This window comes from Rutidosis leptorrhynchoides, chromosome 9, assembly GCF_046630445.1.
Source record: "Rutidosis leptorrhynchoides isolate AG116_Rl617_1_P2 chromosome 9, CSIRO_AGI_Rlap_v1, whole genome shotgun sequence".
In the NCBI taxonomy this organism is placed as follows: domain Eukaryota; kingdom Viridiplantae; phylum Streptophyta; class Magnoliopsida; order Asterales; family Asteraceae; genus Rutidosis; species Rutidosis leptorrhynchoides.
This window is the reverse complement of record NC_092341.1, coordinates 353,572,887-353,579,257: the sequence shown is the minus strand read 5'-3', so window position 1 is coordinate 353,579,257 and position 6,371 is coordinate 353,572,887. Positions and strand designations below refer to the sequence as shown.

The 6,371-nt window shown below is 38.0% G+C and overlaps 1 non-coding gene across 1 annotated transcript; it reads left to right on the top strand.

Moving 5' to 3' along the window:
- Positions 1-6,134: 6,134 nt before the first annotated feature.
- On the top strand, positions 6,135-6,206 carry TRNAH-GUG (transfer RNA histidin (anticodon GUG)). The gene has a single exon. It is a non-coding gene; the product is annotated as a tRNA-His (tRNA).
- Positions 6,207-6,371: the final 165 nt, after the last annotated feature.

The following is a 6,371-nucleotide window of genomic DNA, read 5'->3' as shown; positions in this document are numbered from 1 at the left end:
TAGGAAACACAACTGGTCCGTCAGCCCCCGAAATATTCAGAGCCCCAGATGAAGACGGGTATGTGTCAGAAGAGGATCTGCATGAGCAAATTCTAGATTTAGAAAGTAAGTTAAAGAAAACACGTGATCGAATAAGGGAATTAGAACAACGTCAAGTAATAGTGACTCCAAGTGGTAGTGTACCAAATCAGATGTTTAGTGGGTATCCGGTGCAGTCGAATATTTATCACCAAACTGGAAGTGCTTTCCAACAACAGCAATGGTTACCCCCTCAGTGTCAATTTACTCAACCGTTTCAGGTAACACCTCAATATAATCAACAATTCCTAAATCAGATGTAGGGTCCGTGTCAAATGCGGATGTTTCAACCACCGAAGAAATGTACTTTCAAACAGTTTCTGAATTGTAATCCGCCAGAATATTCAGGAAGTTCTAACCCAACTGTGACTTTTAACTGGTTAAGAGAGATAGAAAAAGTTTTTGAGGCCTGTCAGTGCGAACCGAAATTACGGGTTATTTATGCTAGTCGTATGTTAAAAAATAGGGCAATAGTTTGGTGGGATACCGTTATTTCCAGTATACCGAAAGAGCAAGTGAGCATGATTACTTGGGAACAATTTCATAGTAAAGTTTGTGAACAATATTTTTCGGCCTATGATCTCAATCGAATTAAGACAAAATTAATGAAAATGACTCATCAGATGATGATAGATGAGGCGATTGTGCAGTATATGGATAAATTAAGGTTCGTGCAACAGTGGGTTCCAGATGTACAGTCCAGAATTCAGCATTTTGTTAATATAATTTTACCAGAGTATAGAACAATGGTTAGGATGGCGACGACGTTATCGCAAGCATTCGTTACGGCCAAGATGGTAGAAGACGATGTCAGAGCAGTAAGAAATAGAATGGAAGGTTATGTGATGCCACAACAAAATCAGGTGATGAGTCAGTCAGACTCTAGGTCAAAGAAGTCTGTTAAGTTGAAACAGAAAAGTGGGTCAGAACAGAGTGGGTCAGCATCAAGTCAGAATTCTTGGTGTTATAGTTGCAGATCATCTCATAGTGGTCCTTGTTCTGATTCAACCAAAAGATGTTTGAGATGTGGTATTGTGGAACACGAGATTCGGATGTGTTCATTCCAAAGAGGATGTATGTTGGAAATGTCATCAAGTGGGGCATAGGTCAGCTTAGTGTCCGTATGTAAGAGGATCAGGTTCTGGGGGGGCCAGGAGTGCAGTTGGGATCGGTAGGTGGATCTTCTGGTTCTCCAGTAGGGCAGAAAAGAAAGAATTCACCTACGGCAACAGCAAAATCTTATCAGATGGTTGCAGATGCGGATGTTGAATATGATGTGAATACAGATATGTTTCAAAATCCTCGTACTATTTAGTGGTATATATATATATATATATATATATATATATATATATATATATATATATATATATATGATTGTGTGTATATATGTTTGTGTGTAGATTGGTAGATTTTGATTGTAGTGTAAGATTTTTTTTGTTGAGTTATGTTGTTATATGATTGGTTGGGACCCTTATGTGCTTTGTGGGGTAAGGGTGAACCTTAGGTTTATTTTGGGATTAAAGACCGTGACTTGGGTAGAGATGTGTTGGGTATCTTTATGCAGTGGACTTTTGACGACAGACAGTTGTTAGATAGTGACGTGAGTATGAGTGATATGACAGTAGTGAACTTTATTGATCATATATTTCCTATGTTTGTTGAATGTGTGGTAATGTTGGTATATTTTATTTGAACATTTGATGGACAATGTTTAAATAACCATGATGTGACAGAAGGTGTGATTGATTAATAATAAAGTAGATTAGCTATTTTTCGAGGCGTTTGAGGAGACTCGTAGGACTTAAGTTAGTGGATGGAGCAAGTAGTATTTTTTCCGTTTCGAGCGATTCAAAATGAAGGTGTGATTCAGGATAATATACTTGTGTCTGGCCAACAGAAGTGTATTATGGTGAGTCATACGGAATTTCTGGAAAGCTGAAGGAAAAATTACGTGACCTGTGCTATATTGGATTGTGACGTGACTAGACATGAGACGAATAATCTCTGAAATTCTGTTGAATTAAGGACAAATTTTGTGGACATAGACACATAACTTAGAATGATGACTAAATATATTGTCTTAACTTGGAATAATTGCGAAATGTTGACTGTGTTATGAGTTGAATTTGATGACAGATGGTGAAGTTTTCAATACAGAATGACTTGAAAATGTGAAATTTGACTTGGATTATTGGATTGACAGCGGAGATTTGTGCATTCAAGTCGTTAACCCGTGGACGTTGTGGTAAATTGTATTATATCGGACGTGCGTAAATGTTAGAAATTCCATATTCGTGCACTTGTTTAAAGGAAAATAATTGGAAATGGAAGGACGATTTGTTAGTTTGGATCTATTATTGAGAAAGACTTAGTTGAGGTAATGGTTTGTTGACCGTAATTGACCCAATTCTGAGGACGGAATCTCTTTAAGGGGTAGATCTGTAACATCCTGTTACCGGACCTAGTTGAAATGACCCTTTTGACCTTAGGTATGTTTGTATGTTATTATAATAATTATATATTTATAATTATTTGGTTATTTAGTTGAGACCAGTTTGTGACAAGGGTCACAGAACAAGTTCAATTGTTTAATTTGGACTCCGTTAGGGTAGTCAAATTAAGTACAAAAGATATCAGATAACTGGTAAATACCCGTGTGTTATGGGGTATGAGTTTATAACCCAATATAAATAGCTTGAATCTGGACTATTCCTCCATTTTCCCAAAATTAGAAATATCACTCCGTACCTAACTTTCACTCCCTTGAAACTCTAATCTCTTGAATCTTGATTTAGAGTCTAAATTGTGTTTTGTAATCAGTTGCTACTGATTTCGTGGTCATAACAAGGTAAGAATCATTCATTTTCGTGTTGTAATCTGAGTTTAAATGGGTTTTAAAGTTAGGTTTTTATCAAAGTAGGTTTTGATGTCAAATTGGTTGATTTTGATGTTGGTTTGGTGTAAAACGTTATAGTTTATGTTCCTTTAGTTGTTATAAACGTTTTCTAAGCTTCGTTTGGTGTCAAAATACTTAGAAATCGAGATTTGGGTGATTTTGGTTCGAAACCCGTTAGTTTCTGCTGCTGCTGCAGCTCGATGAACACAACCGTACGATTGCAGCTTGCAACCGCACGGGTAGACTGTGCAACCGTACGGGTGCATGTGCAACCGTACGGATGCAGGGGTGTTGGTGCAACCGGGCAGTGGGTGTGCAACCGTACGGGTGCACGATGCAACCGTACGGATGGACTTGCAACCGTACGGATGCAGATTAGTACTGCAATGTTGTTTAATTTGGCAGTTTTCTAGTCGTTATGCTGCCCGTGTGACTTATGATAATCAGGATGTAAATTCTGAAAATGCATAAGTGTTAGGTGAACTTTTAGTGTCACTTTTGTTACTAATTTGCTATATTGTGCTGTTTTGTGCTAACGGACAGAAACTAACTTGATTTGCCTTATGTTCAGGTGATAAGGATAAGGAAGAAGCTCAGTGATAGATTATCTGAGCTAGTTGCTGGTATTCGGTGAGTGGGATTATCTCTTGGTGTAGTATAGAGTAGCAAGTTGCGCTACTATGTTTATATTGTTGATAATTGCCATGATTAGTAGTTATGTTGTATAGTTGATCGCAGTTAAGGTTGACATGGTGGGGGTGGTGGTGGTGGTGGGGGTGGTGGGGGTGGTGGTGGTGGTGGTGGTGGTGGTGGTGGTGGTGGTGGTGGTGGTGGTGGTGGTAGTAGTAGTAGTAGTAGTGGTAGTGGTAGTGGTAGTAGTAGTGGTGGTAGTAGTGGTAGTAGTGGTAGTGGTAGTGGTAGTGGTAGTGGTAGTAGTAGTAGTAGTAGTAGTAGTAGTAGCAGCAGCAGCAGCAGCAGCAGCAGCAGTAGTAGTAGTAGTAGACTGGCTGTATGTGCACAAGTTGTTGTTGTTGTTGGAACCTTGATCTGTTAGGTTCAGCTCAGAGAGGTCAACCTAGTTGTGGTTGAGTTCAGCTGGCTACTGTTTGTTGAGTATAGTGCTGAATGACGCATCACCTGCGTGTGGATGACTATACTGGGGATTCAGTAGTAAGGACTATCGGTAGATTCTAGCCTGATCAGCTAGGGTCGTGTGCTCGTACAAGCCGCCGGTCCTCTAGTTGGAGCAAAGTTGCTAGTTGCTAGTTGTTGTGTGTTGTATGTGGTTGTATGAAGCTGTTGTTATAAGAGTACAAGTTGGTACTGTATGCTAGACCTCTTGATAGTTCTATTCACTTAGCCTCGTGCTAACCCCTCACCTCCTCCCTTGCAGATTTTTGATCTTAGTGCTGGTAGGGACGGGAGTCGGGTTGAAGATATGCTTGACAAGACGAACTCTGATGTCTTAACTTTTGTAAATATGTAACTAGTAGTTTAACGTAACACCTGTGGTTTGTAATTAAGTAATTAACTAAATGATTTGTAATAGTCATGTTTGTAACTAACTAACCATCCCAAGGTAGCCCAAGTGGTTGGGACCCTGAGATCCTTGCAAGAGGTCTCAGGTTCAATTCTTGGGGTGGCCAGGGAAGGGTTGGAAACAGCCAGGGAGTATTCCTGATGGGCTGCGTACACTAGAGTATGGGGTCGGATTACTCGCCCTTTCCGGGTAACCCGAACAGGGAAAACCTTACAACTTTTATGTTTGTAACTAACTAAGGGTAATTATGTGAATTCAGTCTTCCGCTGTGATATAAAAAAAAAATCAAGGTGTTACATAAAATTCAACACTAAAAGAAAAAAGAAAAAGTTTATATTAAAACAAACTTGAATAATATATGGGGGAGTGGGACAACATAGGAATGCCGAGATATTAGAACAATGGCAGAGACAACCAATTGCATTTCCGCCATTGCTAGACGTGAATCCATCTAATGATCATCTGGTAATAGAAGCGCGTATAGAAAATTGTAGCGTAGTTGACATTTACGCTGACACAAGAGTTGAGGCAGAAGTAATATACGAACGTTGTTTCGTACAATTCCCGTATTGATGACAAAATTTGTTAAAAGAGTTTTTAACGCCATTGGCCAGTATTACCAGTGAGCCGTTGTGACCGGAAGGAAATGTTACTTTGAAGGTTTTGGAAAATGAGTGGAAGAAGAAAGGGAAACGGTAAAGGATATGCCAAAAGGTTGATAAAATGACGGATATACCCTCACGTGCTAGCATGTGAGGGTAGTTAACGGAATATTTTAGTGCCCGTTAGAGATTGAGACTTTTTTTGCAACCTTTGCAACCTCGTGACTCTCCTTGTAAAGAAAAAAATTTAGTGATTGAACATGTACACAAACCACAAGGACTGTTTTTGTAATTATATCATTATTGTAATATTTTGATGACGAGTTTTGAATACTTGCAACTTTCTCACAGTAAACACCCATGACCAGTGTTGTAAAAACCCGATTACTCCCCGATTAATCCCTGATTACTCATTTTTAAAAGCAGTCTGTTTCGATTTTTCAAAATCCTTTCAATTAATTGGTCAACGTCGATTGATGGGTCAAAATCAAATCTGGTAATCAAAGTCGGTCAAATTCAAAATTGATCAAAATTTCAACTTGAATTTAAACTATAATTTTAGAGTTTTTGAACTAAATGAACATTTTTATACAATTTTTAAAAAAAAAAAATTATTTTATGTTTATGTTTTTCATCTATATTTACATATATAATTTTTAAAATTTAAAATTTAAATGTATAACGTACAATCCGATTAATTCTCGATTAAACCCCGAATTTCCGATTACTCCTTCAAAAGTTTTGACCGATTAATCCTCGAATAGCGAATATTACAACCTTGCCCATGACCATCATTCCAGAATAAAGACATTTCTTCTCTTAAATTGAAACAAGGTTTTTTATAGTCTTAATGACTAGAAGAGCTCAAAGAGTTTCCTTATTACTGCTAAGAAAAACTAAGATCCAGTTAAAATTGAAAATTCTATTTTAATATAAGAAAAACAGAACACCTTTTATAATGATTTGGAGCATTCGTATTATAAAAATATAAACATGGCATTGAAATTTCAACAAAGTGGGCGTAGTTTAGTGGTAAGAATTCCACGTTGTGGCCGTGGAGACCTGGGCTCGAATCCCAGCGCCCACATTTTTTAACCGTTTTAATCTTTTTTCACTAGTTCATGTATTCAACTTCAACCTACCTTTTGACCTGTTTCATACATCAGAGCAACTAATTTGTATTCATGGCACTGCAATGTCTTCTTATTCCTATACAACTTTTGCATGCAACTGATGTTCACTTTGCTCAGAA